Raw genomic sequence first — 24,927 nt, forward strand, 5'->3', positions numbered from 1 at the left:
ATCAATCACCTAGAGCCAGACATCCTGGAATGCAAAGTCAAGTGGGCCTTAGGAAACATCACCATGAACAAAGCTAGTGGAGGTGATGGAACTCCAGGCGAACTATTTCAGGTCCTAAAAGATGATGCTGTGAAAGTGCTGCACTCAATATGCCAGCAAATTTGGAAAACTCAGCAGTGGCCACGGGACTGGAAAAACTCAGCTTTCAGTCCAATCCCAAAGAAAATCAATGCCAAAGAATATTCAAACTACTGCACATCTGCACTCACTTCACAAGCTAGCAATATTGCTCAAAATTCTCCACACAAGGCTTCAACAGTACATGAACTGCAAACTTCCAGAAGTTCAAGCTGGATTTAGAAAAGGCAGAGCAATCAGAAATCAAATTGCCAACATCTGTTGGATCATTGAAAAAGCAAGAGAGTTCCAGAAAAAAAACATCTATTTTGGCTTTACTGACTGCACAAAAGCCTTTGACTGCATAGATCACAACAAACTGGAAAATTCATCAAGAGATGGAAATACTGACCACCTTACCTGCCTACAGAGAAATCTGTATGCAGGTCAAGAAGCAACAGTTAGAACTGGACATAGAACAACAGACTGGTTCCAAATTGGGAAAGGAGTATGTCAAGGCTGTATATTGTCATCCTGCTTATTTAATTTATAGGCATGGTACATCATGTGAAATTCTGGGCTGGATCAAGCACCAGCTAGAATCAAGATTGCTGGGAGAAATATCTATAACCTAAGTTATGCAGATGACACCAGCCTTATGGCAGAAAGTGAAGAAGAACTAAAGATCCCCTTCATGAAAGTGAAAGAGGAGAATGAAAAAACTGGCTTAAAACTCAACATTCAAAAAACTAAGATCATGGCATCCAGTTCCATTACTTCGTGGCAAATATATGGGGAAACAATGCAAATAGTGAGAGGCTTTATTTTCTTTCACTCCAAAATCACTGCAGATGGTGACTGAAACCATGAAATTAAAAGATGCTTGCTCCTTGAAAGAAAAGCTATGACCAACCTAGACAGCATATATAAAAAAAAAAACAAAAAACAAAAAACAACAACAACAACAAAAAACAAAGATATTACTTTGCCAACAAACTCCATTTATACAAAGCTATGGTTTTTCCAGTAGTCATGTGTGGCTATGAGAGCTGGATTATAATGAAAGCTGAGCCCCCCCCAAATTAATGGTTTTGAACTGTGGTGTTGGATATGACAATTGAGAGTTCCTTTAACTATAGGCTTCCCTGGTGGTTCAGACGGTAAAGTGTCTGCCTACAATGCGGGAGACCCGGGTTTGACCCCTGGGTCAGGAAGATCCTCTGGAGAAGGAAATGGCAACCCACTCCAGTACTCTTGCCTGGAAAATCCCATGGATGGAGAAGCCTGGTAGGCTACAGTCTATGAGGTCACAAAGAGTTGGACATGACTGAATAACTTCACTTGGACTATAAGGAGATTAAACAAGTTAATCCTAAAGAAAAGCAGTCCTGAATATGTGTTGGAAGGACTGATGCTGATACTGAAACTACGATACTTGGGCCACCTGATGGGAAGAACTGACTCATTTAAAAAGACTCTGATGCTGAGAAAGATTGAAGGCAGGAGGACAAGAAGACGGCAGAGGATGAAATGGATGGAGGGTATCACCAGCTCAATGGCCATGAGTTTGAGCAATCTTTGGGAGTTGGTCATGGATAGGGAAACCTGGTGTGCTGCAGTCCATGGGGTCACATAGAGTCGGACATGACTGATCGACTGAACTGAACTGATGATTAGTGGCAATCTCTTATTTTACAGAACAGAACAATAATATGATTCTGAAAGAAAGAGAGACTTTGAAAGTGAAAATGGTTCTCTTCAAGAAGTTGAATTATGTATAGAACAGTTTTTTGGACTCTGTGGGAGAGGGCGAGGGTGGGATGATTTGGGAGAATGGCATTGAAACATGTATATTATCATATATGAAACGAATCACCAGTCCAGGTTTGATGCATGATACAGGATGCTTGGGGCTGGTGCACTGGGATGACCCAGAGGGATGGTATGGGGAGGGAGGTGGAAGGGGGGTTCAGGATGGGGAACACGTGTACACCCATGGCAGATTCATGTTGATGTATGGCAAAACCAATACAATATTGTAAAGTAATTAGTATCCAATTAAAATAAATAAATCTATAAAAAATAAATAAATAAAAAAGAATTTGAATTGTTTGTGGAAAACCAGGGCAAGGGATTTTATTATTATGCAGCATTTTGACTTTTATTTATAAAATTTAAGTTGTTTGCTCTGGCTTGTATTTCAATAATCTAACACTGTACTATTTTTATGTATGCATTTTATAATTTGTTAATTTTTATTTATTTATTTTTTTTGTTACATTTGCTTTTTATACTCTCCTCCCTAGAACATACCCTCCATCCACTATGGATTTATTTCAACACTGTTGTATTAATATTATAACTGCTCTGTCAGATAATGCATTATAATATGATTACTATTCCTTTGTTAGCTTTTTTTTTTCCTATAAGCTTTACAGTTTTTCTTTTGCTTGTGTGCATCTCTCATTTTGGGGGGCTAGTTTTGAACATATAGGCATTCCTCAGAGATATTTATGGTTTGATTTTAGACAACCACGATAAAACAAATATTGCAATAATGCTAGTCACACAAATTTTGGGATTTCTTAATGTATATAAAAGTTACGTTTATACTATCTTGTAGTATATTAAATCTGGAGTAGCATTAGGTCTTCAAAAACAATGTAAATATCTTATTTAAAATAACATTATTTTAAAACTACACTTTATTAGTAAAAAATGCTGAACACCATCTGAATCTTCAAAGAGTCACAACCTTTCTGCTGGTGGAGGTTTTGCCTGAATGTCTGGCTCACTAGTCAGGGTATTCGTTGTTGAAAGTTGAGAGAGCTGTGGCAATTTTCTTAAAATAGGACAGTAAACTTGGCCACATAAATTGATTCTTCCTTTCATGAACCATTTCTCTGTAGCCTGCAGTGCCTTTTGATAGTATTTTACCCACAGTAGAATTTTTCAAAAATTGGAGTCAATCCTCTCAAACCCTCCTGCTGTTTTATCAAATAAATATATGTGATATTTTATATTTTTTTACTGCCATTTCAACAGCCTTCGTAGCATCTTCACCAGGAGTAGATTCTGTCTCAAAAATCTAATTTCTTTGCTCATTTATAAGAAACACCTCCCCAACCTTTAAGATTTTATAATTGAGAATGCAGCAATTCAATTTCATCTTCAGGATATAATTCTATTAATAGTTCTGCTGCTAATTACAACACATATGCAGCTACTTCCTCCAAGGAAAATTTTAACCCCTCAAAGTAATTCGGGAGTGTTGGAATCAGCTTCTTTCAAACTCCTGTTAATGTTGACATTTTGAACTCTTCCCCTGAATCATGAATGTTCTTGATGACATCTACAGTGGTGAATCCTTTCTAGAAGGTTTTCAACTTACTTTGCCCAGATTCATAAGAGGAATCACTATGTATGGCAGCAGTATCCTTAGGAAATAGATTTCTTACTATATTCAGTTATGGAAACCAGTGTGTGGAAATGATTCTGCTACATCTTTAGAGTTCAAATTTTTAAAATAAAATAGTTCAAAATGAAATATTCTGGTTTCCTTTAAAGTGCTTAGTGATATCCATATGATCCCCAATAAAGGGTTCCTTGTTGATTTTCTTGTTGTAAATTTTGAATTTACACAGATATTTTTTTTGACTCGAGTTATTTTATATTGGTGAATAGTTTCATTAAAATATAAATACTCAGACAGTAAGAAATGAAGTGAAAAGTGAAAATGTTAGTCACTCAGCCATGTCTGACTCTTTGTGACTACATGTACTATTAGGCCCCTCTGTCCATGGTATTCTCCAGGCAAGAATACTGAAGGTTTCCATTCCCTTCTCTAAGGATCTTCCCGACCTAGTGATTGAATCCACATCCCCTGTGTATCCTGCATTGCAGATGGATTCCTTACCCACTGAGCTGCATCTGGGAAGCCCAAGACTTAGAAATCACAATTACTACAATCAATCATATTCATGTGAGGACCACATATTTGAAACAAAACAATGAAAGAAATAACTCTCTAAACACTATATGAAACTGTAGAGCAAGAAATATTTTTGAGAGTTTATTCAGTATTGTGATGACTACTACATTTGCTACTACTGTTAACTACTAGCTGGCTCAGATACATTGAATCTCTAATACAAACCACACATATAGATAGCATTTGAAAGGTTGCAGCTATGAGCTGTGAGCCACGCTGGGTTTCTTGGCTTCCCGAGGAGAGGAATTTAATCCAGGGCCAATGAGGAGGCTTGATTGCTCAGAGCTTTTGGGTAATAAAGTTTTATTAAAGTATAAAAGAGATAGAGATAGCTTCTGACATAGACATCAGAAAGGGGCAGAAAGAGTGCCCCGTTGCTAGTTTATAGCAAGAAGTTTTAGATCTATTTAGCAAGTTGCTAATTAGAAAAAGGAAATGCCTCTCAACTGAGAGAGTTGCAGCAGGACCTTCAAGCACAGCATGCATTTTGAGATAGCACTGGCACATGTGAGTCATCCAGGGCCATAAAACAATGGACATGAATCTCGAAGAAAGGCAGGTTTTCAAGCAAATACATAGTTTCATTAACATAGCTTAAGAGAACATTTCCACAAGTAAAACATACTGGTTTGTTGAGCCAGTATCCATTCTGATATAAGGCTATAGTTTTTTCCAGTAGTCATGTATGGATGTGAGAGTTGGACTGTGAAGAAAGCTGAGCGCTGGAGAATTGATGCTTTTGAACTGTGGTGTTGGAGAAGACTCTTGAGAGTCCCTTGGACTGCAGGAAGATCCAACCAGTCCATTCTGAAAGAGATCAGTCCTGGGTGTTCTTTGGAAGGAATGATGCTAAAGCTGAAACTCCAGTACTTTGGCTATCTCATGTGAAGAGTTGACTCATTGGAAAAGACTCTGATGCTGGGAGGGATTGGGGGCAGGAGGAAAAGGGGATGACAGAGGATGAGATGGCTGGATGACATCAATGACTCAGTGGACGTGAATTTGAGTGAACTCCGGGAGTTGGTGACGGACAGGGAGGCCTGGCATGCTGCAATTCATGGGGTCGAAAAGCGTCAGACACAACTGAGCGACTGAACTGCACTGAACTATCCATTCTGAATCTTAGGCTGAACCAACATGAAGAAAGGCAGAATCTAAGGTAAATACATAGTTCATTAATATAGCTTAAGAAAAACATTTCCATTAAAAAAAAATGCATTGCTTAGCTCAAGATTTGAGAAAAGTTTCAGTTTTTCCATGGACATGAGTTTGATCAAGCTCCAGGAGTTGGTGATGGACAGGGAAGCCTAACATTCTGCAGTCCATGTGGTTGCAAAGAGTCGGACACAAATGAGCAACTGAACTGAACTGAACTGAGGTTCAGGTGGAACCAGGTGTCATCCTGGCAACACAGAATTTTAGAAAAAGCCTCTTATATTTGTATAGAGAAGGAGGGGAAAAAAAGAAGTCTGATACTTATAGTTTGTTTCCTCTTGCTACTTAAGAGAGAGAGAGAGAGAAAGAAAAAATAAAAAAAAACACGCCTGACACTTGCAGTCTATTTCCTCTACTTGGGGACCCCCCAGCCTTCCTGTCTCTTGCCCTCTCACATTGATACAGTATATCAGGTAATACTCAGAATATTTATGAAAGCAGATGACATGGTTAATTCAATTTTATGTATAAAATAATCATGCATAAAAACAGTAAATAGTTTATGCAGTGTCACATTGTGTAACACACTAGGAAAATTTCAGTCTTCATTCCAATTCCAAAGAAGGGCTATGCCAAAATCTGTTTATTCTATAGTACCATACTGTAAAACCTCTCATTTCACATGCTAGTAAGGTTTTATTCAAAATCCTTCAAGCTGGGCCTCAGCAGTACATGAACCAAGAACTTCCAGATATACTAACTGTGTTTGGAAAAGGCAGAAGAACCAGATATCAAATTTTCAACACTCCTTGGATCATAGAGAAAGCAAGGGAACTCAGGAAAAAACAAAACAAAACAAAACAAAAAGCACATCTACTTCTGTTTCATTGACCATGCTAAAACCTTTAACTGTATGGATCACAACAAACTGTGGAAAATTCTTAAAGAGATGGAAAGAGCAGACCATCTTACCTGTCTCCTAAGAAACCTGTATGCAGATCAAGTAGCAAGTTAGAACCTTACATGGAACAATAAATTGGCTCAAAATTGAGAAAGGAGTACATCAAGGCTGTATGTTGTCATTCTGTTTATTTAACTGTTATGCAAAGCACATCATATGAAATGTTGGACTGGAAGAGTCACAAGTTGAAATCAAGAATGCCAGGAGAAATATCAACAGTTTCAGATATTCAGATGATACCACCCTAATGGCAGAAACTGAAGATGAACTAAAGAGCCTCTTGATAAGGGTGAAGAGGAGAGTGGGAAAGCTGGCTTAAAACTCAACATTCAAAAATCAAATATCATGGCATCTGGTCCCATCACTTCATGGCATATAATAGATCAGGGAAAAGTGGAAACAGTGGCAGGTTTTATTTTCTTGGGCTTCAAGATGACTGGGGATGGTGACTGCAGTCATGAAATTAAAAGACACTTGACCTTTCAAAGGAGAAAGCTATGACAAAGCCAGACAGCATATTAAAAAATAGAGATACCACTTTGCTGACAAAGGTCCCTATAGTCAAAGCTATTGGCTTTTCTAGTAGTCCTACGAATGTAAGAGTTGGATCATAAAGAAGGCTGAGCACCAAAGAATTGATGCTTTCTAATTGTGGTGCTGGAGAAGACACTTGAGAGCTCCTTAAGACTGCAAGGGGATTAAGCCAGTCAATTGTAAAGGAAATTAACATTGAATACTCATTGGAAGGACTAAAGCTGAAGTTCCAAAATGTTATCCACCTGATGTGAAGATCAGACTCTTTGGAAAAGACCCTGATGCTGGGAAAGATTGAAGGCAAAAGCAGAAGACGGCAGCAAAGGATGAGGTGATTAGATAGCATCACCGACTCAGTGAACATGAATATGAGCAAACTCTGGGAGATAGTGAATGACAGGGAAGCCTGGCATGATGCAGTCCATGATGTCACAAAGAATCAGACACGACTTAGAGACTAAACAACAACAGTGTCATACCACAACTAATTTGTTTTAGATTTAAAACTAAGACCAAGACATATTTGATTACACTGTCACAGCCAGGAAAGTGTATTATATAGGAAATATGTTCAATGAGAAATAAGTGAAGCCAGGTACTCACTAATGGATTTAATTATAATCCTAATACCATAATCAGTGAAGGACTAGCAAGCCTGGCATGCTGAAGTCCATGGACTCACAGAGAGTCAGACCTGACTTATTTACTGAACAAGAACAACAAACTATATTTTAATAAGCTTTCTTCAACTTTACCCTGACTAATATGCTTACAGGTAGGAATAAGTACATATCTGTATGTGTACAGGGGTCTGGTTGTCCCACTGGGATCCCAAGCTAATAGAGGAAGTCTAACATGACTCAATATTATATCTAGCTCCTCACACTGTTACCATCACAAGAATAGTCATTATAATATATACTCTAATTATCATATAACAAAGCATCCAGAAGCTATGATTTGTTGTCATTATTGTACTTGCTCCTCATTAAAATGTAAAATTGTAAAGCATTAATAAATGTACTAATAATATGTATTAATACATTAATAAAAAGATATTATGGCAAATGATGAAGGATTATTTTTGCTACTTCATTAATTCAAAGGTTCCTCATGAATAAACCACAAAGTAAAATTATCAGCAGTCTATCTCTTATCAACTCAATAGATTTTCTTTTGTTTATTTTACCCTTTCTCTCAAGTATTTATAAGTAAGAACAAAGAATTTACCAAAAGGGCCTTAACAGTACTCTCAGCTTGACTAAACTTCAGATGTTTTTTTAAAACTAATTTGTATTGGAGTATAGTTGCTTATAATGTTATGTTAGTTTCTACTGCATAGCAAAGTGAATCAGTTATATATATATATATATATACATACGCACACACACAGTCTTTTTTAGACTCTTTTCCAATATAGTTCATTATAGAGTATTGAATAGAGGTTCCTGTGCTAAACAGTAGATCCTTATTATTTGTCTACTTTATATATAATAGTGTGTATATATCAATCCCAATCCCCCAATTTATCCCAGACATTTTTTTCTTGATCTTCTATTTATTTGAGCATCTACTTTCAAAAATGCATAAGTTCCTCCTCTACCATTATGATATGTGAATGTTTTACACCCAAGACTGTCTTTCTTGAGAACCTGGTTGCCCTCCTTCCTAAAAGGAATAATTAAGAAAAACGGGATCCCTTTATTCAAGTCTGTGTGGCAAGGTAGGAAACTCACTTCCATAAGTGCTGATAACAAAGCACAGATGGCAGACTTTGATGCTGAGGACCTGTAGTACATTCTAATTAGCTTACTCAGTGTTTACAAATCACCCCAATCACTTGTTTCAGGGGAGTTAGTTTCAGTCTCTCTCCTTGCCATAATCTTGATCTTTATCACAATGTCTTGAATAAAGTTTTCCTTGCTTATTTCTGTCCAGTGCAATGTTTTTTTTTTTTTTTGGGTGATCTGTGGCACCTTTCTATAACTAAATATCAAAAGAAAAAATCTTACTCTCAAAATCTATAATGATAGTTGCTTCAGTCAGTTTGGGGTACAGTAGCAAAAAACCATGGATGAGGTGGCTTAAACAATTATTATTTGTTTCTCATAGTTCTAAAGGTTGAGCATTCAAGGTCAGGATGCATCTAAATCAGGTTCTGGTGAATGCCTTTTTACTTACATATTGCCACCTTCTCATTTATCTTCCTGTGGCAGAAAGAGAGAAAGGACTAGCTCTATTCCTCTTTTTATAAAGAGGGTAATATCATGGGGACTCCACCCTCATGATCCAATTACCTCCCAAAGGCCCCACCCCCTGGGACCATCCCAATGAATGTTAGGGTTTCAATGTATGAATTTATACATTGTGGGGACACAAGATGCGGTCCATAGCAATAATAGCTCATGCTATGTGAGAAATTTGTATGCAGGTCAGGAAGCAACAGTTAGAACAGGACACAGAACAACAGACTGGTTCCAAATAGGAAAAGGAGTACGTTGAGGCTGTATATTGTCACCCTGCTTATTTAACTTATATGCAGAGTACATCATGAGAAATGCTGGATGGAAGAAGCACAAGCTGGAATCAAGATTTCTGGGAGAAATATCAATAACCTCAGATATGCAGATGACACCACCCTTATGGCAGAAAGTGAAGAAGAACTAAAAAGCCTCTTGATGAAGGTGAAAGAGGAGAGTGAAAAAGTTGGCTTAAAACTCAACATTCAGAAAATGAAGATCATGGCATCCAGTCCCATCACTTCATGGGAAATAGATGGGGAAACAGTGGAAACAGTGTAAGACTTTATTTTTTGGGGCTCCAAAATCACTGCAGATGGTGACTGCAGCCATGAAATTAAAAGACACTTACTCCTTGGAAGAAAAGTTATGACCAACCTAGATAGCATATTAAAAAGCAGAGACATTACTTTGCCAAAAAAGGTCCATCTAGTCAAGGCTATGGTTTTTCCAGTGGTCATGTATGGATGTGAGAGTTGGACTGTGAAGAAAGCTTAGTGCCAAAGAATTGATGTTTTTGAACTGTGGTGTTGGAGAAGACTCTTGAGAGTCCCTTGGACTGCAAGGAGATCCAACCAGTCCATTCTGAAGGAGATCAGCCCTGGGTGTTCTTTGGAAGGAGTGATGCTAAAGGTGAAACTCCAATACTTTGGGCACCTCATGCGAAGAGTTGACTCATTGGAAAAGACTCTGATGCTGGGAGGGATTGGGGGCAGAAGGAGAAGGGGAGGACAGAGGATGAGATGGCTGGATGGCATCACTGACTCGATGGACATGAGTCTGAGTGAACTCCGGGTGTTGGTGATGGACAGGGAGGCCTGGGGTGCTGCGATTCATGGGGTCACAAAGAGTTGGCCAGGACTGAGCGACTGAACTGAACTGAACTGATTAATGATTTCAATGGTGAAGAATTAACTGAGTTTTAATATAGCTCCAATTTGCCAAGTAGATTAACATTTCTTTTTTTTTTACACAAATAATTGCTTTATTAATACAAACCGTTAATACATACCCAAACTATAAAGTGCTAAGAAATTTAAATATCTAAGTCACAGCAAACAGGTGGCAATTCAACATCCAGAGTTGACAGAATGCTTGAAGGAGACTGCAACAGATTGGACTCCTACAGGGAGGAGGCATCTTCAGAGGTGAAGGGGGGGCCTACCTGTAATAGCTGCTCAAGCTCTCTCTCCTCATCAAGAATTATAAGAAGCACTCCAATCAAGGGGAGGTGGGTGATCTGGTGCTCCTCAGGCAGGTCAAAACTCTTAAAATCTAATGGATTGAAGGGAAATAATTTTTCTATTTCTGGATAGGTATCATCTGAGGCAGGAACCGAACTTTCTGCTTTAAGTCTTCTCAGTAATCTTTTTCATAGAGAAAGTTGTCTGTTTCTGTTTGAGTGGTCCATTCATTTTAACTGATTTTTCTGTAGCTCTGTTGACAGTTACCAAAGCCTTTCTGGCAGTTTTTGGTAAAGCTGGTGGAGCATCAAATATTTTGCCAACACGCGGTGTTGAAACATGAGATCTCCCATCTAAAGCTTTGAAAGGCACAGACCCCAGCTTCAGCCCATCCTTAGGAGCCACATGGATTCCTGGTTCTCTATTTTCCTTATCAACATAGATCAGAGTAACCATTCTGGATCAAGTTTGGAGTAACAGCCAAACTCTAGCAAGACTCTTCTAGATTAACATTTCTTTGACCGATCAACATATTGGATTTTTTTAAAAAAATTCTTATAGTTGATTTAACAACTATCTACAAAAGCTGGTGAATATTTGTAATAATTAAACAGAATAAGAGGGAGAGGGTGGGATGATTTGGGAGAATGGCATTGAAATATGTATAATATCATATATGAAATGAGTCGCCAGTCCAGGTTCGATGTACGATACTGGATGCTTGGGGCTGGTGCACTGGGACGACCCAGAGGGATGGTATGGGGAGGGAGGAGGGAGGAGGGCTCAGGATGGGGAACACATGTATACCTGTGGCAGATTCATTTTGATATATGGCAAAACCAATACAATATTGTAAATTTAAATAAAATAAAATTAAGAGAAAAAAAAGAATAAATTATGTAAGAACAATGAAACAGGACCACCTTAGAGAATGTATAGTACTTTGAACATCCTAAGTAAATTCTGTTAACTATAAATAGCATGAGCTATTATTGTTATGGACTGAATCTCTGTGTCCCCACATAAATTTACACATTGAAACCCTCACCTCCAGTGGGATGGTTGCAAGAGGTGGAGCCTTTGGGAGGTAATTAGGCTATGAGGGTGGAGTCCCCATGACATTACCATGTTTATAAAAAGAGGAATAGAGCTCGTCCTTTCTCTATTTCTGTCACTTGAAGATAAATGAGAAGGTGGTAAAATGCAGTCACTAAAACCTGATCTTGCTGCATCCTGACCTTGAACTCTCAATCTTTAGAACTACGAGAAACAAATAAGTATTGTATAAGCACCCTCATCCAAGGTATTCTGTTACTGTACCCGAAACTGACTGAAGCAACTGTCATTGTGTATTTTGAGTGCAAGATTTTTCTTTAGTTAGTTAGTTAATAGAAAAGAGCCACAGATCTTCCCCAAAACATTACACTGGATAGACTTAAATAGGCAAGGAAAACTTTATTCAAGACATTGTGATAAAGGTCAAGACTATTGCAAGGAGAAAGACTGAAACCAACTCCCCTGAAACAACTGACTGGGGGGGCAGGATTTGTAAACACTGAATGAGCTAATGAGAAGATAACACAGGTCCTCAGCCTCAAGGTTCCCATCTGTGCTGAGTCATTGGCACTTGTTGAAATTTTCCACACAGACTGGGATAAAGGGACACATTTTTTTGATTATTACTTTTAGTAAGGCAGGCTCACAAGTTCTTGAGAAAGACACTCCTGGGTTATAAAACGTTCACATATCATCATGGTAGAGAAGGAATTGACACACTTGCTAAAGTAGATGCTCAAAGAATAAGCAGATTGAGAAAAAAATGTCTGGTATAAATTCAGAGATTGGGATTGAGGTTTACACACTATCATATACAAAGTAGATAACTAATACGGATCTACTATAAAACACAGGGAACTCTAGTCAATACTCTATGTACGGTGCTTAGTCACTCAGTCATGTCCAACTCTTTGCAACTCCATTGACTGTAGTACATCAGCCTCCTCTATCAGTACTCTATAATGACCTATACTGGAAAAGAGTCACTAAGTCATTTCTGACTCTTTGTGACTCCATGGACCACAGCATGCCAGGTTTCCTAGTCCTTCATTGATTCTGGTATTAGGATCATGATTAAATCTATTAGTGAGCACCTGGCAGGACTTATTTCTCACTGAAAATATTTCCTATATAATACAATTTGCTGGATATTAGAGAGCAATTGGAAAAGTCTTGGTCTTATTTTTAAATCTAAAACAGTGTTAGTTAGTGTATGACACTGTTGTTTTTCAGTCTCTGTCATGTCCAGCTCTTTGGAACCCCGTGAACTGAAGCACACCCAGCTTCCCTGTCCTTCACTATCTCCCAGAGTTTGCTCAACTTAATGTCCATTTAGTCAGTGATGCTATCTAACTACCTCATCCTTTGATTCCCTCTTGTCCTTTTGCCTTCAATCTTTCCCAGCATCAGGGACTTTTCCAATGAATCTGATCTTCACAACAGGAGGCTAAAATATTGCAACTCCATCTTCAGTCATTTCAATGAATATTCAGTGCAGATTTCCTTTAGGATTTACTGGCTTGATCCACTTCCAGTCAAACAGACTCTCAAGAGTATTCTCCAGCCCCACAATTCAAAAGTATCAATTTTTTGGCATTCAGCCTTCTTTATGGTCCAACTCTTACATTTGTACAACTACTGGAAAAACCATAGCTTTGACTAGATGGACCTTTGTCAAGTGATGTCTTTTTAAAGTGCTGTCTGGGTTTGTCATAGCTTTCCTTCTAGGCAGCAAGCATCTTTTATTTTCATGACTGCTGTCACCATCCTCAGTCATTTTGGAGTCCAAGAGAGTAAATCAGCCATAGAAATGTGAAGCTTAACCTTAATAAAGGAGGCATTTATTAAAGTGTATATATTGAAGAAAACTGCATATAACCAAGTGATCAATATCTGATCAAACTTTATTAATAAATGATGGTCTCTCTAACAGCTATTCAATGAAAAAGAGATAAGATCAGCAGAACATGTACCTGAGCTTTAGATATTACAGTTGCATAAAAAAATAATAAAATGCCTAGGAGTAAATTTAGTAAAGAAAAGTGAGAGCTTTTGACACTGCAAACTCTAAGACATTGACAAATTAAATTGAGAAAGGCAAAAGAAGCAAATCGGTATTCTATGCTCATGGATTAAAAGAATCATTATTGCTAAAATCACCATATTGCCCAAAGCAATCCACAGATTCAATGAAACCTCTAACAGAATTATCAGTGGCCTTATTCACAGTAGTGAAACAATCCTGCTATGTGTACAGAAACATAAAAGGTCCAAATAGCAAAAATAACCTTCAGAAAACCAAACAAAGCTGGATGTCTCATGCTCTTTGATTTAAAATTACATTACAAAGCTATAGTAGTAAAAACAATATGGCATTGATATAAAAATAGACATAAATCAGTGGAACAGAGAACCCAGTAATAAAACCACACATCAGCGATCAATTAATTTAGAATACAATGTGAATAGAATAGTTACTTCAATGAATATATTGGGGGAAATGGACAGTCACATCCAAAAATGAAACCCAATCTTTATCTTACATCATAAACAAAACTCAACTCAAAATGGACCAAAAATATCCCAGTTGCCATTTTTGATGGTCTTTCCTTGGAAACATTTTGATGATCTAGTCTGTTTCATTCTTATGTGCTAAGTCACTTCAGTCTTGTCTGACTCTTTATGACCCCATGGACTATAGCCTCCAGGCTCCTCTGTCCATGGGATTTAATTCATAGTTATCCATATGATTTCATTCATAGTTGTGTGAGGAAACCACTGCCTACTTTGGGTGCTTCAGGCAAATATCTATCTATCTATCTATCTATCTATCTATCTATATATATAGATATAGATGACTGGTACTTACAAAAGTATCACATCACTTAGCTGATAAAGGCCCATCTTGTCAAAGCTATGCTTTTTTCAGAAGTCATGTATGGATGTGAGAGTTGGACCATAAAGAAGGCTGTATGACAAAGAATTGATGCTTTCAAATTGTAGTGCAGGAGAAGACTCTTGAGTGTCCCTTGGACTGCAAGGAGCTCAAACAAGTCTATCCAACAGGAAATCAACCCTGAATATACACTGGAAGGATTGATGCTGAAGCTCTAATACTTTGGCCACTTGACGTGAAGAGCTGATTTATTGGAAAAGACCCTGATGCTGGGAAAGATTCAGGGCAGGAGCAAAGGAGGGCAACAGAGGATGAGATGGTTGAGTGGCATCATCAACTCAATGGACATGAAATTGAATAAGCTGCAGGAAATAGTGAAGGACAGAGGAGCCTGGACTGGTGCAGTGCATGCGTTAGCAAAGAGTTGGATATGACTGAGTGACTGAACAACAACAGCAAGCATGGATGAGTGAAAGCCATTAGATTCTTGAGTGGTATTTTATTAGTGGTGCTCTAAATAATCAGAAATTTTCTGTTATGAGACAGGTCATAAACTGATTGGAAACCCCCACCAATTATTGAGACTTTCCTAACTATTATTACAGTTAAGAAAGAATAACGTGCAGCCCCTGTAATGTGTGATTATAGGAATCAACAGAAAGGGAGAAACAATTCCACTGAAATAAAGAGAAGAAACGAAAGTAAAAAACCTCCACAGAGACTCGGAGGTGTCCATCTCAGGGTTATGATGTAAAGTAACATGGAAAATATGATAAAGGTTCTTGTATTTTGATTTCAGTTCAGTTCAGTTTAGTCGCTCAGTCACGTCTGACTCCTTGTGACCCTATGAATCGCAGCACGCCAGGCCTCCCTGTTCATCACCAACTCCCAGAGTTCACTCAGACTCACGTCCATCGAGTCAGTGATGCCATCCAGCCATCTCATCCTCTGTCGTCCCCTTCTCCCCATGCCCCCAAACCCTCCCAGCATCAGAGTCTTTTCCAATGACTCAACCCTTCGCATCAGGTGGCCAAAGTACTGGAGTTTCAGCTTTAGCATCATTCCCTGCAAAGGAATCCCAGGGCTGATCTCCTTCAGAATGGACTGGTTGGATCTCCTTGCAGTCCAAGGGACTCTCAAGAGTCTTCTCCAACACCACAGTTCAAAAGCATCGATTCTTCAGTGCTCAGCTTTCTTCACAGTCCGACTCTCACATCCACACATGACCACTGGAAAAACCATAGCCTTGACTAGACGGACCTCTGCTGGCAAAGTAATGTCTCTGCTTTTCAATGTGCTATCTAGGTTGGTCATAACTTTTCTTCCAAGGAGTAAGCGTGTTTTAATTTCATGGCTGCAGTCACCATCTGCAGTGATTTTGGAGCCCCCCAAAATAAAGTCTGACACTGTTTCCACTGTTTCCCCATCTATTTCCCATGAAGTGATGGGACCAGATGACATGATCTTCATTTTCTGTATGTTGAGCTTTGTAAATATTTTCCCAATGATCAAAGGTAATAGATACAACAGTGAACTCTGGGAATGGTACAGCCAACAAGCAACAATCTCTTTCTCTCACTATATTTTAGAGTCTGAGTACGTGCTCAGTCACTCAGTTGTATCCGACTCTTTGCAACCCCACAGACTTTAGCCCACTAGTCTAGGGAGAAATTGGTAGTAGGCAGAGTTACAAACTAATGTCTTATGTGTTTTGTTAGTGAATATGTGGGAGAGCAGTATTAGTTAGCAAGTTTAATTTTAAATTGAGTTTTAAAACCCAGTACATGGGTGTGGAGAAAAGGGAACCCTCTTACACTGTTGGTGGGAATGCAAACTAGTACAGCCACTATGGAGAACAGTGTGGAGATTCCTTAAAAACCTGGAAATAGAACTGCCTTATGACCCAGCAATCCCACTACTGGGCATACACACTGAGGAAACCAGAAAGGAAAGAGACACGTGTACCCCAATGTTCATCGCAGCACTGTTTATAATAGCCAGGACATGGAAGCAACCTAGATGTCCATCAGCAGATGAATGGATAAGAAAGCTGTGGTACATATACACAATGCAGTATTGCTCAGCCATTAAAAAGAATACATTTGAATCAGTTCTAATGAGGTGGATGAAACTGGAGCCTATTATACAGAGTGAAGTAAGCCAGAAAGAAAAACACCAATACAGTATACTAACGCATATATATGGAATTTAGAAAGACGGTAACAATAACCCTGTGTACGAGACAGCAAAAGAGACACTGATGTATAGAACAGTCTTATGGACTCTGTAGGAGAGGGAGAGGGTGGGAAGATTTGGGAGAATGGCATTGAAACATGTAAAATATCATGTATGAAACGAGTTACCAGTCCAGGTTCGATGCACGATACTGGATGCTTGGGGCTGGTGCACTGGGACGACCCAGAGGGATGGAATGGGGAGGGAGGAGGGAGGAGGGAGGAGGGCTCAGGATGGGGAACACATGTATACCTGTGGCGGATTCATTTTGATATTTGGCAAAACTAATACAATTCTGTAAAGTTTAAAAATAAAATTGAAGAACAAAAAAAAAAAGAAAAAAAAAAAACAGACATTCTGAAGGCTGACTGGCTTCAGGAAAAGCTGGGCTAACAGACTAATCACTGTTGTCAGCACTCTCTCACTTGCTCTCCATCTTTTCATTCAATTTCCTATTATTGGTTCTTTTTATAAGATTTTTCTTTATCACATTGTAAGTATGTCACAAGCTATTTTTGACTGCCTGTTCATAGACCTTGCACCTTTTCTTGGAACAATCACTGACTTCAGGGGTATAAGGAGCTCTTTAAATTTAGCCTGGCAAATATGCTTACCCTGGCAGAGATTGTTGTTTAGTGGCTAAGTCGTGTACAACTCTTTGCAAACCCATGGACTGCTGCACTCCAGGCTTCCCTGTCCTTCACTATCCCCTGGAGTTCGCTCAAATTCATATCCACTGAGTTGGGGATCCCATCCAACCATTTCATCCTCTGCTGTCCCCTTCTCCTTTTGGTGGAGAGAAATCACTTTATTAAAACTCTACCAGCATCAAGAGGGTAAGGGAGAAACATTTCACCAATGGGAAGCAGGTATTTAGGCACAAGGAGGGAATGGGAAAAGGAATTGGGCAGACAAAATCTAAATGTGTCAGTTGGAATTATTTCAGTGTTAAGGATGACTTTACAAAGAATTAAAATGCTCAGATGTTTGAGGTTTGAAGAGATGCTAGTAGTTAATCTTTGAAATATAAGGGGCAAGACAGATGGATAAAGTAGTTCAGACAGAGGGAACTCTAGAAGTTGTGGTGCAAAGTTAAAAGACAAAATTTTGTGAAAATCATGGGTGTGCCTTATGAAGGGAGGAGGGATGAATATTTAAATGTGCTTCAAGTGGGTGATAATGGGGCATTAGTCTGGAGGAATATCGATGGAATTGAGAGAGATTTATTGGAAGATGATTTCTTCTCTAAGCAACCTAGATACTAACCACAATCACTCCATCCTCCCCTCACCATGACCCGTGCATTTAGACTCTTTTACATTTATGCATACTACATCATCCATAAAAGTGTTATTTATGGGGCTAACATAACTGCCTTATCTAATGTAGTAATTCCAATCACATTCCCCCCCCCCTTTCTGTGGTTTATTATTTTTTCATAGTCCTTGTGAAGAATTCAGTCACTTTACAACACATGTTCATTTACTTATCTGTTTGTCAGTATTTCCTGCAATTCTTTTGAAAGCAAGATTTGACTGCTTTGTTCACTGCTAGATCCCTGCTATAACAGTGCTGCTAAACATGGCTTAAATAAAAGTATCTCAAGTGGTGCAATTTCAGGCTGCTTCTCAAAAGATGGGTATTAAAGATTCATTGAGGGATGATAACTCATCACCACCAGTGGCTGGTGAGATGAAGCTGCACTGCCTACAAGGCTTCACTCCATCTCCTGCCTGGAAGACCTCTTCAAGGTCATCAGTGCTGGTGGAAGCTGACTCTGACTTTCTGATCACTTGTGTTGTGCCCTTACCTCTTGCCACAATGGTATCATTTTGGTTCACTGGAAACTCTGGTAACAAAAGCACATGAAACCCATTCACTGAAATTGCTTTTAGTCCCAATATTCTGTAGGTAGAGCATGCATCTGGAAGGAACCTGGGGATGGCTTGTGAGCAGGTCCTCTCTGCTCAGAGCACCAGTTCTTCCCTGGGAAGGAGGCAGATGCAGGGACACCCAGCAGCCCTTCACCACAGCCCAGAGACTGCAATCATGCTACTTTAAAATGTTCATATTCCTAACTGAAGAAACAGTTCCAGTTTACTTAGAAATTCATACAAAAACTTCATTTTTTTTCTGCATACAGTTGTTAATCATAGAAATGCATCATGTTATTGTAGATAGATCTATGATAACTAATGTGTGTGTGTGTGTGTGTGTGTGTTAGTCACTTAGTTATGTCCAACTCTTTGTGACCCCATGGACAGTAGCCTGCCAGACTCCTCTATCCATGGAATTCTCCAGGCAAGAATACTGGAATGGGTTGCCATTCCCTTCTCCAGGGGATCATCCAGACCCAGGGATATATTCCAGGTCTCCTGAATTGCAAGTGGATTCTTTGCCATCTGAGTCACTAGGGAAGCCCCAAAAATATATTCATTTATTCAAACATCAAGCCTCTGAAAAGACCATAAAGACAATAATCAAATAGAAGTAAATTATGTTTGTTTTTTTTTTTAGTAAATTATGTTTTAAAAATTAATTTGTGGAATAGGATCTCTTAAGTATCAATAAACTAATGTGTGAAAGTGCTGCACTCAATATGCCAGCAAATTTGGAAAACTCAGCAGTGGCCACAGGACTGGAAAACGTCAGCTTTCATTCCAGTCGCAAAGAAAGGCAATGCCAAAGAATGCTCAAACTACCACACAATTGCACTCATCTCACATGCTAGTAAAGTAATGCTCAAAATTCTCCAAGCCAGGCTTCAGCAATACGTGAACCATGAACTTCCAGATGCTCAAGCTGGTTTTAGAAAAGGCAGAGGAACCTAGAGACCAAATTGCCAACATCCGCTGGATCATGGAAAAAGCAAGAAAATTCTAGAAAAACATCTATTTCTGCTTTATTGACTATGCCAAAACCTTTGATGGTGTGGATCACAATAAACTGTGGAAAATTCTTCAAGAGATGAGAATACCAGACCACCTGTCCTGCCTCTTGAGAAATTTGTATGCAGGTCAGGAAGCAACAGTTAGAACTGGGCATGGAACAACGGACTGCTTCCAAATAGGAAAAGGAGTACGTCAAGGCTGTATATTGTCACCCTGCTTATTTAACTTATATGCAGAGTACATCATGAGAAACGCTGGGCTGGAAGAAGCACAAACTGGAATCAGGATTGCTGGGAGAAATATCAGTAACCTCAGATATGCAGATGACACCACCCCTATGGCAGAAAGTGAAGAGGAACTAAAAAGCCTCTTGATGAAAGTGAAAGAGGAGAGTGAAAAAGTTGGCTTGAAGCTCAACATTCAGAAAACAAAGATCATGGCATCTGGTCCCATCACTTCATGGGAAATAGATGGGGAAACAGTGGATACAGTGTCAGACTTTATTTGGGGGGGCTCCAAAATCACTACAGACGGTGACTGCAGCCATGAAATTAAAAGACACTTGCTCCTTGGAAGAAAAGTTATGACCAACCTAGATAGCATATTCAAAAGCAGAGACATTACTTTGCCAACAAAGGTCTGTCTAGTCAAGGCTATGGTTTTTCCTGTGGTCATGTATGGATGTGAGAGTTGAACTGTGAAGAAAGCTTAGCGCCGAAGAATTGATGCTTTTGAACTGTAGTGTTGGAGAAGACTCTTGCGAGTCCCTTGGACTGCAAGGAGATCCAACCAGTCCATTCTGAAGGAGCTCAGCCCTGGGATTTCTTTGGAAGGAATGATGCTAAAGCTGAAACTCCAGTACTTTGGCCACATCATACGAAGAATTGACTCATTAAAAGACTCTGATGCTGGGAGGGATTGGGGCAGGAGGAGAAGGGGACAACAGAGGATGAGATGGCTGGATGGCATCACTGACTCTGTGGACATGAGTCTGAGTGAACTCTGGGAGTTGGTGATGGACAGGGAGACCTGGTGTGCTGTGATTCATGGGTCACAAAGAGTCGGACATGACTGAGCAACTGAACTGAACTGAACTGAAGATATAACTCCATTTGCCTTTTGGAAAAAAAGTTAATATTTAGTAGAATCTCAGTTTTATTTAGATATAAATGACATAATGACAATTTGAATTATTAGATATTTGATAAATGAAATGATACAGAAATGAATTATTGAAAAAGCGATAAGCTATAAGGGAATATTGCATATAAAAGTCTTAGTTGTATTTAAGATTTGTTAAATGCTTTTGATAGTAATTTTAAGTATATGTACATATTTTAAATTTTAAACTTGAGAAAGAAGGGTTATTTTACTTGTTTAATATCTAACAGTTTGATATTTCTTGATACTTGACAATTTTCATGATTCAAACAGAAAATTTGATTTGTTACCTTTAGGAGTCAGGAGAAAGCAAGGGCAAACTATGTGAGTTGAGTGCTCCCTGTTTTCCCCCAGCATATTCCTTCAGGACAGAAGTTAGGCTGAGTAATGAGGACAAGAAGGTCAATATTGAAGACATTTAGGATTGTGGGTGTCACAGGGCAGAACGAGTATAACCAACCATGAGACAAAAACAACAACAACAAAAAAACAGCAGGAGGCATTTCTGCAGTTGATGAGAGCAAGTGCCAGGCCATGCAGGATACTCACACCTGATGCCCTCTGAGAAGTGTAAAAGTGCCCACAAGATGCCAAACACCAGTTATGAAGATGTGCATTAACAGAGATATGACTAGCAACTTGTTCAAAATAAAACGTCAGCAAAAAGGCCTTAGATCACAGTCTATACAAGCCAAGAAAACCTTTCAAACAAAGTTTCTTCATGAATTAGCACAACCCCACGTCAGATATTGCTTCTTTACATTCAAGTGTATGTATCCTGCACCAAAGAACTTTTTGTGATTTTACAGTGATGACGTACTCATTGCAGTCAGTACCAAAACCAGCAGGAATTCAGATTTCACTGGGGTTATTGGGGCTTCCTGGGGGGCTCAGTGGTAAGGAATCTGCTTGCAGTGCAAGGAAACAAAGGCTCAGTCCTTGAGAATGTCCCCTGGAGGATGAAATGGAAACCCACTCTAATATTATTGCCTGGGAAATCCCATGGACACAAGAGCCTGATGAGCTACAATCCATAGGGTGGCAAAGAGTCAAATGGGACAAGCACACACACACATACACACGCAAGTTAACACTAACATTTTTTTTTTTTTTTTCTACCAAGAAGTAAAACAAAGACTGAAAACAAATTTTATTATGTTGGAATTAAATCTTTTCCTTGGGAAAGTTCACTTTCCACCGCAGCTACAGAATTATATTTTCTATCTTTGGACAAGTAAATGTTACTTTTTCTGCCCTTGCAGAGAAGTCTGCCCTTTTATGCATCCCCACACTTTCTGCATCTCCTTTCTCCATAATTCTGCATTCCAGCCTGTATCCTATCAATCAGTCCATTAATATAGAAACAAACATGTTTTGTAATCAAAGTTATTTTTATTAAATTTGCTTTTACAGGTTTTTATGTATTCCATTCAGTGGCACCCTTAATAATTCATGGTTGTAGAAAATATCAACTTTATTTACAGGAATTTAAAAAAACCTTCAAAATATGAGGAAAAAATTCATGAACTCTTTTCTAGTTACTGCAAACTATGTTTAAGGATCAGGGGAAGAAAGGTGTGCTCTAAGAATTTCTGTCTTTAAAGAATCAATATCTAGTAAAGAAAACAGAAAGGAATATTTGTTGGTATGTAAAGCATGAGACAAAGTGTACTAAGATGCATTATTAGGTGGTATCTTAAGTAATATATCTTAAGTATGGGAATCTCCTCAAAAAAGTGAAAATTTGAGATACCATAGGGCCCAGCTATTCCAATTCTAGGTATTTTTCCTAAGAAAATAAGAACAGTAATTTAAAAAGACATAGATACCTCTATATTCCCTGCAGCATCACTTAAAAGGCCAAACCAAGATATAGAGAGCCTTAAATGTCCATCAACAGATGAATGGATGACGAAGATGTAGTACATATATTCAGGGCAATACTACTCAGCCATAAAAAAGGAATAAATCTTGCCATTTGTGACATGAAAGTACACAGAGCATATTAAACTAAGTAAGTCAGAATGAGAAGGACAAACACAGTAAAATTTCACTTGTATGTGGAATCATAAAAACAAAACAATTCAACATACATAAGAAGACAGAAAAAGAGTCATAGATACAGAGGACAAACATGATTGCCAGGGAAGAAAGGTGATAAAAGAAATTGGAAATGGAGATTAAGCCTTACAAGCTTTCAGTTACAAATAAATGAGTAAGGAGTTGAACTATGCAGTATGGAGACTATAGTCAAGAATATTATAAGAAGCTTGTTTGGTTGCAGATGTAACTAGAATTATTGTGGGGATCATTTGTAATCTATAGAAATATTAAATCACTATGCTGTGCATCTGGAATGGTCATTGTTATAAGCCAATTATACTTCAATTAAAAAAACTGAAAAATAAAAAAGTCCTACACAAATCTCTAGCAAATTCTCTATGGGTGCAATGATTCTTTTGTCATGAATAATGACATGTTTAATAATAAAGACTGAATTTTTTAAAAAAAAGATTCAAAATAGGAAAGATCAGGATTAAAGAACTCATAAACAAATGCACATTGCTCAGGAGATTAAGAAAATATTGAAAATATCACTGTAGATAAAACTTAAGTTAGGAGAAATATGATGAAAAAATGCATTGTAAGAAAGTAGAGGGAAAGAAGGAAACTCTTAAAATCTATGGAATAAATATCCCTGGAATATAAATATAGCAAAAAAAAATTGCAACCTGTTTGTCAAAAGTGTGAAAAGTGGAAGATAGATCTGATATATGAATGACTGGAATATCTGAAAAAAAAAAAAAATCAAAGCCAAGATGGAAAGCACATACTAAATATTATCATGCAAATTATTCTTAAACTAAAAAAAGTTTGAAGCTGTTTATTAAAGAAACTATGATAATTAACTTGCAGTGATTAATAGAAAGTGATGTTCTGGAAATATTATTGGGATTTAAAGAGAAACAAAAGTCCTTTGGGTATCTAGAATAAAAGAGCAAGTGACATATAAGGAAAAAAAAATTAGAATTTTGTCAACCTTTATGGATAGAAATACCCTGTGCCTGTAGAAATAAGGCCACACTGTTAAGATACTCAAGGAGAAACATGATGATTCATGAATTCTTTCCCAACCAAACTGCTTGAATATCAAAAGTCCTGACATCCAAGCCATCATGAAAGATCTAGGGCAATAATGTTACTATGAGTAATGGAAAAAACAGACTTCAGAAAACAGAATCCTTTGAAAGACAGTGACACAAGGAAAGATGGTAAATACTAAATTTGCAATTCCTCACTCAACTGAGACTGAATGAGCATTACATGAGAGAGGGAGCAAGCTTGGTGGTAGACACTAAGGTGTCTGCATTACAATATCCACTGAGTTCTACCTCTTTTGAGAGTGCTTTCTTATGTGTGTTTAATTTTATAGAGAATTATTTTAAAGGCAACAAGATGGATAAATAAAATTTAATATAAAAACTTTAAATATAGAACAAGCATACATAACTGAACATATAGAACATAAATACACATAACAGAAAAAAAAAACTATACATAAAACTCATACTAAATCTATACAACAAAACAACTGAGCTTGTACTAAACATAAGCTTCAGGAGATGAGCAGTGAGGCCTCTTTCAATCTTGGTCCAGATAAGACTCTTGATGGTGTGTGGACTCCATCCTTTCAGAGGCCCAGGCTGGGGTCCAGGATTCAGACCAGAACCTGCAACACCAACACAGGTGAAGGAGTCCCTGGGGAGGTGCAGAGCCAGACAGAAGAGGGCTCTCTGGGGATGGTGTGCAGGACCCGAGCATACCCTCAGGATCTGGCCTTGACCTTGGGCCCTGACATCCCTGGGGGTCAGACCACAGGGCCCTGGGTCTGTTTGCCTCTGTTTGCTGAGGATGTTGTCTGTTAGTGAGGAGTGTCTAGAAATGTCCCACAGGAGCAAGTATACCTGGGCGTCTGGTTGGCAGCCTTCAACTGACAGGTCCCCTGGATGGTGAGACTCAGGCAGAGGAAATGGAGGCTCTGGGATCTTGGACTAAAGGGCTGAGTCCCCTCACCCCTGGGGTCCTGGGAGGATCAGGAGGTCAGATGCCACAGGGAGTGTGGGAACCTGCCCCTCATCCTACACACAGTACAAATGCTGCTGAGACCTGCATGGCCAAAATGGACAGACACATGAAGTCTCTACTTTCCCTAATAATCCTTTCTGC

At 38.6% G+C, this 24,927-nt stretch overlaps 1 pseudogene; it reads right to left on the reverse strand.

Moving 5' to 3' along the window:
* Positions 1-10,233: 10,233 nt before the first annotated feature.
* On the reverse strand, positions 10,234-10,944 carry LOC129653903 (securin-like; annotated as a pseudogene).
* Positions 10,945-24,927: the final 13,983 nt, after the last annotated feature.

This window comes from Bubalus kerabau, chromosome 5 (genome assembly GCF_029407905.1).
Source record: "Bubalus kerabau isolate K-KA32 ecotype Philippines breed swamp buffalo chromosome 5, PCC_UOA_SB_1v2, whole genome shotgun sequence".
NCBI classification, from domain to species: Eukaryota; Metazoa; Chordata; class Mammalia; order Artiodactyla; family Bovidae; genus Bubalus; species Bubalus kerabau.